Raw genomic sequence first — 11,876 nt, forward strand, 5'->3', positions numbered from 1 at the left:
ACTTGTAAACTGCTCCGAAATGTCACTGCGATTTTCTTGGAACTGGAGCAGTCACATACTGCGACGTTGGTGGAGCTGTGACAAAGTAGCGGACTGCGATTTCACAACCCACCTCTACTAATCAGCTGTGCTAATCAGGCTTAAACATAAACAAATCTGATTAGTTGTTTTCTTGCATTTTTGCCTTTTTAAAGTGTTTTTTCAGAGTTTTTCGATATATTATCGTTTTGAGAGTTTTTAAGGTTTAATTTTAGTATCGTTTTTATTGCGTTCTAATTTGTAATTATTGTTAAATATGAATACTGAACAGGACACGAGTAGCAGGGAAAGACGAGATGGTGGCATTGTGTGTGCTTATAAAGACTGCAAAAATAGGTCTTGTTCTTCGACAAACATAACATTTCACTCGTTTCCAAAAGGATCACAAAGTATTTTATAGAAATATACTATATAATTATGTTATTAAACTAAATGTAATCCATAAATCGAAGACATGGTTAGAAGCTTGTAATTGCGAGGATTTATTAAATAAAAATTAAGCAACTCTATTTTTACATAAACTCCACATTGTGATGTTACACTTGTTCAAGTCCATATATGTAAAGAAAATGCACGTAAATAAAACATTACTTACAAATCGTCTTGGTCACTTTCTCTTGTTTCCCAACGATATACAAAATATTGCTTTTATTATCTTTTATTCCCCGACAAATATATGTTTCTAATTATAATTTATTTTATATAATATTTAGAAAACTCATTTTTTTTCGTTTCTGTTATCTCTTTACCCACACAGTAACTATTTATAAGCTATACAGGCAAATTTTAATAATAGTCTATTTCAAATTTCCAAAAAAGTTACCAAGATTTAAAGGGACAAGCGAAACGAGGTCACTCTCCTCACCACTCAAACATGAAAGGTACGCGTGAACTGTCGTCTCTTGTCTTATCTACTCTTTTGGTAAAGGTGTGGATCCGGTGGCTGACCTAGAAGCCCATATTTGCTGCTTTTGATCATCGATACTACGCAAGCGCACATCGTCGATGTTTCTAAATTGCAGTTTATTTTCAAATTATTTGCAGTTGAAATTTTTTTTTTTGCGTGTTAATCAATAATAATACAAATTCTATAATTAATTTTATAATTTCAGATTTATCTTGATATCGAAAATTAAGGTAAGAAGGATAGTGAAGATTGTGAAATGAAAGTATTATAATATATAAGGTATAATAATAATAACATTTATTTATATGTTTACATTAGAATTAAAATTTATTATTTACCGATTTTTTCTTAATGGTTTTAAACTTATTAGAATTATTTTATTTCTTTCAAGTTATTTAATTTCTACTTATTTACAGGCAACAATATTTTTGATTATATATGTATTGATGTTTTGAAATTACTACCATGAAGGGTCTTATTATAGAACAATAAACGTCAATCGGAGATAGAGGTAACATTTTACCAATTATATAAATGTTACTAATATAATATGCTTTGATTATAATTAATGTTTGTATCATAATTTCTTAAAAATATCAAGCATAGATATCAAGTTAGTGGATTTTATCGAAGAGTGTGTTGATAAGACTAAAATAAGCACATGTTTTATCTTTGTCTCTTTAGAAGGGAGATGGTTTGTATCGTAAATACATTACAGTATTTAATATCGTGTACTTTGTTATTCTTTTCTTAATTTACTGTAATTTCTTGTTTCCTATAATGCCAAATCTTGACAATATGGTGAAGGTTGAGTTTTGATCTTATTAGTTTTATAAGAATAATAATAATAATAGAAATACAAGACTAAATTAAGACTTAGTTTGTGATAAAAGATCTTAAGATCTTTCTTATAATATTAGTTATGTCTTCATCTTAATACTATATTATGCTTGGTCTGGAAAATAAATGTTAAAATATCTTAATTTTGCATATCCTATTCAACCTTCCATTAGGAAAAATATGGTTTATAAATCATATATGCTAAGAAAATCACATAAATTAGGTGTAAGAATAGAGAACTCTTAATGTAGCAGAAAAATTAATGCAATATATGGCGTAAGCAAATTAAACAAGGTAACTGTTAATTAATGTTGCTGAAGCTGATTCTACAATTTTAATTAAGGCTAAAAGGCCTTTTAGGGCCTCCATGGTTACCGATGGAATGTTAAAAAAATCTATTATGAACATGACATGGAGCTACAGCATTTAAAAATTAAAAAAAAGAAAAAAATTGGAATTTTTAATGGCACTTTCAAACGTAGCATAATGAAATCTAGATAGGAATCTAGAGTTTTATTTCTATATAATTTTATTGACTGAAAATACATAATAATAAGCGTTCACGTGTTGTACGAAATATTAAAATAATATACCGCGTACTATCATTGAAAAAAAAAATAGCGTCAGCAATGGCTATGAAATGAAGATCGCTGTCATTTTATGGAAATATCCTCAATCGTCATTTCCCATCTAACTGGACGCCGTTTTCGATCATACGGTATATATTGACAAAAAAACACTGAAAAGCACATGTTTGTTTCAACTGAAAATAATTCAAATAACTCACAATCTGGCAACATCGAATATGTGCGCATGCGTAGTGTCTGTGACTATATGCAGCAAAACTCGTTTCAAGGTCATCCACCGGATCCACACAATTACCATTTGCTGTAAAAGTTAATAGACATATTTTTAATACATTAAATTATATTAAGTATTAAAAATATGTTGGTAAAGTGTGGAATCGGTGGCTATTATAATATGACCCTGCTGCTTTTGATCATCGATACTACGCAAGCGCTCATCGTCGATGTTGCCAAATAGTTTATTTTCGAATTATTTGCAGTTGAAATTTTTTTTTGCGTGTTAATCAATAATAATGCAAATTCTATGACCGTTTATCTTGATATCAAAATTAAGGTAAGAAGGATAATGAAGATTGTGAAATGAAAGTATTATAATATATAAAATTGTATTAATAATAACATTTATTTATATGTTTACATTAGAATTAAAATTTATCATTTACGGATTTTTCTTAATGGTTTTAAGCTTATTAGAATTATTTTATTTCTTTCAAGTTATTTAATTTCTAGTTTTTTTTTTTTTTAATATTTTTTTGATTATATGCATGTATTGATGTTTTGAAGTACTACCATGACGGGTCTTATTATAGAACAATAAACGTCAATCGGAGATAGAGGTAACATTTTACCTATTATATAATGTTACTAATACAGGGTGTCCCAGAAATGAGTGCAGATATTATAAGGGGTGATAGATCTGGCCAAAAGAAACATATTTTCTCTTTACCATTTTTAAAATAGATTGAAAATAACCGAGTTATTTAACTTTGAAAGTTTAAAAAAAAATTGCGACATTTTGAGAGCCGCCGGGGAATCTTGCGGATCCCCCGGCGCGGGGAGAGATCTCGCGGATCTCGGCTTGTTCGCCGCCCGCTGTTGCCACATCGACTAGAAAGACTTAAAAGTACTTGCAAAATCCCACACCATCCAAGAGGATCTGCAGAGGTGCGTTACTTTTTTAAGTGGGTGATCGCCAGTAGCCCTACTTTTCACATTACACAAAATAAACTAAAAGAAAAACTTGCAAACAATAAAAATATCCTATAGCAGAGATACAACTGCAGAACTTTCTTTTTCCATTTTTCCTCATTAAAACTGCATAACACTACATATGCTTATCACTTCACTAGAGTTCTTAACAACACTATGCAAATTTTCAGCTGTGGAAATATTGGCTCCTATTAATTTTAGAGGCTAAATCGTAAATGGTTTTTAAAGATACATTACAAATTTGCACAAGGGGGATCCAATATCTCGACGGTTCAAAATTACATAGAGATCTATATTTCAACGATTTTCACCAGTACTTACCCTTCGCTTCTTGACTGCATGCTATTACAATAATTATTTCAACATGACGACCTCCATTTCCAATACATGCTCTCCTTCTTCTGAGCATGGAATTTTTAACGTTTTGCAGCAATTCTTCGTTGCTTTTCCCGAATTCCTCAAATGCTGAACCATACTTACAAAGGTTCGAGCATTAGGGATTTATCTATTCGGATATTCTTCGGAATAAGTCTCCGAGCTTCTACAGCGCTTTCCCCTGCTAGAAAGTACCTATGCTCTTAGCATATCCACCTTCTTCGGATTTGTATACTCCATCGCGATTTGCCTATACCGATACCGATTACCGACACAAAAATATGCACTAACGAACATTTCACAACACTTTAAACACAATCTCCGATCACTTTCTCGAATTTTAAAAGCTCGATAATATTAGAAATTAGATCGATTTCTAATAGTGTACATGCGATTAATAATGTCGTTAATATAATACAGGAATCTGTAATTTTCTCCCCACCGCCCATTTCATTGGAAAAAACGGCGGCAAGTTTTCTGCTTTTGAAATTACGATCGATGGCATTTTATTGTGTAAAAGTGGATGGTAAATGGCATCGATCGTAATTTCTCAGGCAATTTAACGTCTTAGCAGGTATACTTATTTTTTTTATCAAAAAGCTTTATAGAAAAAATAATTAGTTTTTTTTTTTTTATTACTAATTAAACTAATTTAAAACATATTTCTGATATTACTAAAAAAATTTAAGTAAAAAATGTAGCAAATTTTATAGTTTGACGACGTTATAATTAACAATGACAAATGGAAAAAAATTACCTAACTACATATTAGAGACATAATTCCATACCTAGAAATACCGTATGGTCGAAAAACTGACGTTCAGAATGGCTTGAAAATAACGGTCGGTGACATTCTCCATAAATTTTGCACATATGTAAATTGACAGCGATCTTTATTTCATAGCCCTCGCTGACGCCGTTTTTCACTACCACCATATTGTTTTTCCCATTAATCGCATGGTGGTAATACTAATTTATATTTAAAGAGATATATCTAAATGTGTATAAACTAGGTATTTTTATTAGCAATCATATTTAAGCTATGACTCATATCATATTCTAATTATTTGAAACTTGAAACATAATATTTACTCCTATTATATTCATGTAACTAAATTTTCTAATATTAATATCTCGATAATAAAAACAAAGAGTGTGTTTTGAAAAAGTAAAGCATAACTACTGTGTATTGGCTTTATTGTGAAAAGCAACCTATTTGAAACACATTTATGTAACTTACAGAATAGTTTAAAAGAACTTACACATGTTTTTTAGTCTATTTTCTTTATTATGTTGAAAACTACAGTCCCCTTCAATACATAAAAACATTTATATTCAAATATACTCTAGGTAGAGCTCCAATTTTTATATGGAATGAGAATTTGTTCACACATAAACACCCTATGATCGAGAAAAACGGCGTCAGCTTGATGGCTATGAAATGAAGATCGCTGTCATTTTAATATGTAATTTATATGGGAAATGTCATTGATCGTCATTTCCCAGCCAACTGGACGCCGTTTTTTTCGATCATATATTACATTATGTATTTTATTCTTTAATTTTAATTACTACAAATGGTCTTGATATTTTCTTTTGAATGCATATATTCTTTATTTACTCTTTCATCTTTGTCTCTAATATAAAGATGCATTGCAATTTGTTGTTAGTATGTTTATGTAATCATTTCATAAATCACAAAATAAAAAATGGATTTATAACATGCTTTCCAGATATCCATATCCACAATATTCTGTGTGTAAATATGTTCAATTTTAAAAACCATTCACTGAATCGATTGTTAGACAACATACAGGTAGCTGTTTAATTAATTCAATTAGATGTTAATAATAATCAATATTATATGTATTACACAATATGCATTACATGCAATAATAAGATATTTTCTTTAAAGTGTATAATTCCAATGACCTCTAAAATCACTTAGATGTCATTGTATAATTCTAATATAACAATTAATAAAGTATACTCTGACTCTTTTAACATTTGTCACTTCTAATAATAGTATATCGATAACTTCCTAAGAAATTTTAGTTAGCACTTTTAGTTAGTTTACCATTTGTCTCAATATATTCTGCAGAATATATGACTCGATACATTCACCTGATTAATCATAATTCATTATAAAAAATACATTGTATAACTTTTTCATTAATATTTGCAATTTCAAACCAGAACTTGTCTGAAGAGAACTTCTTGGTTTGTTTAAAAATATACTTACCGGTATAACATAAATATTACATCTGAATTAATCTAATCAGATCAAATTTTTCTTCATTAGTATAGAAAACAATCGAATCTATTTGACTGGTAATCGATCTATCAATAAGCTGACACTACATTTATTGAGTATAATTTAAATGGGATAAATTATTTTCATGTAAAAACAAAATTTATTACTTAATTAAGCCACAGGGAGTACATTATTACAACAGTGTTACTGAGATTTTGATTTAAGTATTGCTTGGTATTTGTAGATCTGTTATTGTATTGTGATTACAATTGCCTTCTTCTCCATTGATGCATCATAATTTAAGATTACTGATTTTCTAATCGTAATTAAGTGAAATTATTTTTGCCTACCATTAATTAATTAATTTCTTCCTACCATTAGGTAGATTACCTGACAGGTTAATATATTAAAAAACGATTATTAGGACATTTAAACTGTTTACCTCATTTCTCAAATATTTTTGACACAAAACATTATAAATAATCAAAATTTCAAAACAGAATCTTACACAAAATATGGAAAATAAAAAAAAAATAAAAAAGTACTTTTTTACAGGTTTATTTGGCATTGTTTGGCATTGTTTTTGTTGTTTTCTTTTTTGTTTTTGTGCGAGTTTAATAACCCACGAATAACCTTAAACATAACCTTAAACTACAAACCATACTAGGGATGTACCCTTCGAATCGATTTTTATCAAATCGACGTGATTTTTATCAAACGATTTTTTGGTATAATCGATCTTTTTTTTAAATTTTTTTTTTTTTTTTTTTTTTTTTTTTTTTTATTTAGTTTATTTATTTGTTAGAATTGAGAATAAGAAAAACACCTTTAGTTTTGCTTGGAATACTTTTTATTGCAGTGCATCCTAGTAAAAGCATCTAGCAATGAACGTGAAATTAAGTGTAAGTGCTCGTTGCCGCATGCGCCGATGTTGGTTTATCACTTTGATATCAGGTGTCACATTTTTGTCGGGGCTTCCCTTATTTTTATTTTAATAACGTAGATATTTCTGATTTTACCTTAATTCTTTCTATGTACTTTTTATTTATTTTTTGAGATATCCCTATTCCATACATTAAACATTTAGAAAATTGATTTATCTATCTTTATACAACCAACAAAACGTATTGAACCCATAAATAGTTAATACATCCGTCCAGTCAGAGGACGCTAAAGCAACAAAATTTCCTAAATACAAATTTGTAATTTGTAATTCCTTTAGTGCAGGGCCATGTTAAGTGAAATATTAAAAATGGTTCCAACAAAGTTCCAAATTAGACGAGAGATGGCGCTGATCGTCAAATTTTGGACAGGGATTTTGATTACCGACAATACGACGTCGTGAGCTACGACCGGACCAGGACCAAACAGAATGATCAGTCCAGGATCAGTCTTTCTTGGACAATTGCTGTGGAAGTGTGTGTTAATTTCTGTTGTGATAAGTGTGGTTGTGTTTGCAGGTTGATTTTTTCCGGTTTTAGATATATGTAAATTAATTATTAATTGTTTCACCTTTTTATTGTAATAGTACTTTTTTAGTTCTATGATCTGATATGTTATGATTTGTTATTGTTTGTTTAACAATGTTATACCAAAAAGGTTATACTTAATATACAATTTTGCAATTGGCAATTTGCATAGCCTAACTTTTTTATCAATAAACTTTTTTTTTTTTTTTTATTTATTATTTAATTATCCTTTTGCTTTCCGTTTGTGAATTATTATCTTTGAAGACATTATATGTGATTGTTTTCAATAATGTTTTAAAAAATGTTTTTTTTTTTTTTTAATTATAAAAATAATTAAAATAAAAAAGTGTATTTTACAATTCCCCCCGGCCTCGCACCCCTTTGGCTAACCTATAATGTCAGCTATGTCGAGAGATGGCGTTACGAAAATGGAACCGATTTATTACAAGGAACTTGGGCTTCTTTTTCGTTAGTATATTCTGTGCTTCAGTGTTTTCGAAATCGTTGTCGGGTTTGCGTCGGTTTTGAAGAAATGTCGAAGAAAACCTCGGACTGTCTACCATCAGCAGCCGGCAAATAACTAGTAGTTATTAAAAACAAGTTTTTTTATATATATATATATATAATTGTATTTATGAGTTTGTGTTTGATTATTATCATGGAAAAATTTTAAATAATATTTTTAAAAGTGATAGGCATGTGATAGGTTTGTGATGTTCAGTTTAATGGATATTTGGTGTGTATGTGTTTATGTATATGTGTGCTGGATAAAAAACACTTTCATTAACAGGGTAGCTCTAATTTAAACATTAAAGGTTTAAATTGTTTATTGAAACGATTGAAAAAAAAAAAAAAAAAAAAAAAAAAAAAAAAAAAAAAATAAGATTTATTTTTTCAGTTCACTCCACTGCTATAAAAAGTATTTAAAATATGCGCGTTTCTCTAGAATTAGTAGAGCAATCTACACTAATATGAATAAAATTAATTTTCGTATTTTTTTTTTAGAATATTTTAGCAACAAAAATAATTGAATTTATAGATAACATGCAGAATTGGTAATATGGTAGGATGGTGGCAACGTTGCCTTCTCTCCGACACTCTCTATGCCCGCTAAACGAATTTCCCGGGGAGGGAACAGTGGCACTCAAAAAATAAAATTTTCAACATTTTCCGGGAAAATGTCAAGAAAAATATTTAAATTTTCAATGGTTTTTTTGCGAAAAAAACCTCATTAGGCGTGTTTCTGGGGTTAACTATACTACCAGTTAAAATAATACAAAAAAAAAAAAAAAAAAACACCCTGTATATATACTTTGATTATAATTAAGTTTGTATCATAATTTCTTCAAAATATCAACAATTACTACAAGATAACAATTACTTAATAAAAAAAAAAAAAAAAAAAAAAAAAAAAAAAACATTTTTTTATGTTTTCTCTTTAGTAAGGGAGGGATGGGTTTGTATCCGTAAATACATCTTACCAGTTATTTAATATCGTGTACTTTGTTATTCTTTTCTTAATTTACTGTAGGTAATTTCTTGTTTCCTATAATGCCAAATCTTGACAATATGGTTAAGGTTGAGTTTTGATCTTATTAGTTTTATAACTGTGTTTATACAAGACCACCCCCCCCCCCCCCCCCCCCCCCCCCCCCCCCCCCCCCCCCCCCCCTAATTAGACTTAGTTAGTGATTTATATTAAGATCTTTCTTATAATATTTAATTATGTCTAATCTTCATGGCCTTTGTCGGGAAAATAAATGTTAAAATATCTTAATATTTTTTTTTTTTTTTTTATTTTATTTTATCTTCTATAGGGTGGCTTATAAAAGTGTGAGTGAAAGAAAATCACAAATAGGATGTAAGAATAGAGAAATCTTAAAGTAGCGCAGGAAAAAATTAATGCAATATATGTATAAGCAGAATCACAAGGTAAAACTGTTAATGTTGCTTGAAGTGATTCTACAATTTATTTACGGAGGCTAAAAGGCCTTTTAAGGCCTCCGTGTTTTATGGAATGTTTAAAAAACCTATTATGAACATGACATGAGCTACAGCATTTAAAATTAAAAAAAAGGAAACTTGGGGAATATTAATTTCCAGAATTTTTTTTTTTTTTTTTTTTTTTTATTTTATTTAAATAATCCCAACAGATTATTTATAGGAATCTAGAGTTATTTCTATTTAACTTTTATTGACTATGAAAATTACATAATAAGCGTTCACGTGTTGTCTGCGAAATATTTAAATATAATATAAATCCTTGATATAATAATTTTTTTTTTTTTCGTTTGAAAAAAAATAGCCGTTAGCGCATGACTATGCAATGAGATCGCTTGTCATTTTATATGGGAAATGTCCTCAATCGTCATTCCCCAGCCAACTGAACGCCATTTTTTTCGGGATCATACGTTATATTGAACAAAAACACATTGAAAAGGACATATTTGTTTTCTACTGAAAATAATTCCAAAATAACTTACAATCTGGCAACATCGAAGATGTGCGCATGCGTAGTGTCTGTGACTATATGCAGCAGAAACTCGTTTCAAGGTCAGCCACCGGATCCACACCATTACCAATATGTTTATTAACTTTAAACAGTAATGGTGGGTTCATACAGCCAAATAAAATAAAATAAGAATAAAATAAAATAAGAAATAAGGAATTCTTATTTGTGTGCGTTCATACAGTCAAATAAAATAAAATAAGAAATATATATTTGTTCTCATGCGCAGTCCGATGAGGCTGGATAAAAGTTAACTTTTACGATGTTTATAGTTAATTATTACTATTATATCAGTAATATTTATTTATTCCGTTGCCTACTATATTATACATTTTACTTTGTTCGAATTATAAAATTAAATTTAAATCCAAACTGGAAATTTTGATAGGTTTAGAATTAAGCGTGCGCAAAACCGTTTTCACATAAAATAAAACGAAGTTAAAAGATAAAGACTTATCTTCATTTTATTTGTTACTTTATTGGCTGTATGAACGATGTACGGTATCCCATATAACCAACTTTCTGATTTTATTTTATTTTATTCTTATTTTATTTTATTTGGCTGTATGAACCCACCATAAGTCAGTCATACTTATAAAAATATTTTTTTTAAAAATTTCCCCTCTTTTAAGCCCCGCCCTCCAATTCCCCTCAATTTAGCTAGTACTGCCAGGCGACACCAGATGGCGTCTGTTTCCATTTTTTAACATGAAGTTATGCATTTCTTTAATGTACCTATTCTCTGATTAATATATAAACAAGGGTTTTAAGAATTATCTCTCTGTGGTCTGTGCCCGTGCTGCAGTGATGCCACTTCTACCGATTTTTCGGTAGATCTACCGATTTGGCAATCTATCTACCGATCTACCGAAAAGTCTATATTTTCTACCGATTTTCATTCTTCGGAATATTTTAGTGTCATAGATATTAAAAACGAATGTTGTAATAGGAATCTTGTATTGAAATATTCTAATGAGTTATATTTTCTTGAATCACAAATACGCAAATTACAGTACACCTATTATTATCAGGGAAAGTTCTTTGTTTTGTCAAGGCCTTGTCTATTATAATCAAGGGTCAAGGGTAAACTCTTTACTTTTTACACTTATTTTTTTTTTAAATAATTATTGTTTTCACCTCTTCCGTTATCGGCGAAATCCCGATATTTTGGAAAACTATAAATGGAAGACTTTAAGTTTCCAATTATTAATATATTTTTAAGTACATTTTATTCTAGGTTTGAGGTCAGGTGGGTATTATTATTTTATTGACTAAAGAAAAAAAATTATATTTTATTGATTTTTTTTTTTTTTTTTTTTTCTGTTTTTTCATATTGGGTCTTTTTCAAATTGATTGATAATCTTCTACTTGTTCCATCCTGAACGTAAATTTGTTAAAACTTTACCCGTATGATCAATAAAAACGGCGTCCAGATTGCTTGGAAATGGACGATCGGATAGGCACTTTCCTATATAAACTTATACATATTAAAATGACAGCGATCTACATTTCAATAGCCATCGGCATTGACGCCGTTTTTATTCGATTCATACGGTATACTTTTAAAAATGGTCGAAACGTCATGAAATACTTTCTTTTTTCTTTTATCAATAATAATAACTTAATGGATTAAATCTCTAAAATATTTATTTACACATTTTTTTTTTTTTTATTGAATAAAATTTAC

The sequence above is a fragment of the Sitophilus oryzae genome, unplaced genomic scaffold (genome assembly GCF_002938485.1).
Source record: "Sitophilus oryzae breed Bouriz unplaced genomic scaffold, Soryzae_2.0 scaffold_2014_pilon_pilon, whole genome shotgun sequence".
Lineage (NCBI taxonomy): Eukaryota > Metazoa > Arthropoda > Insecta > Coleoptera > Curculionidae > Sitophilus > Sitophilus oryzae.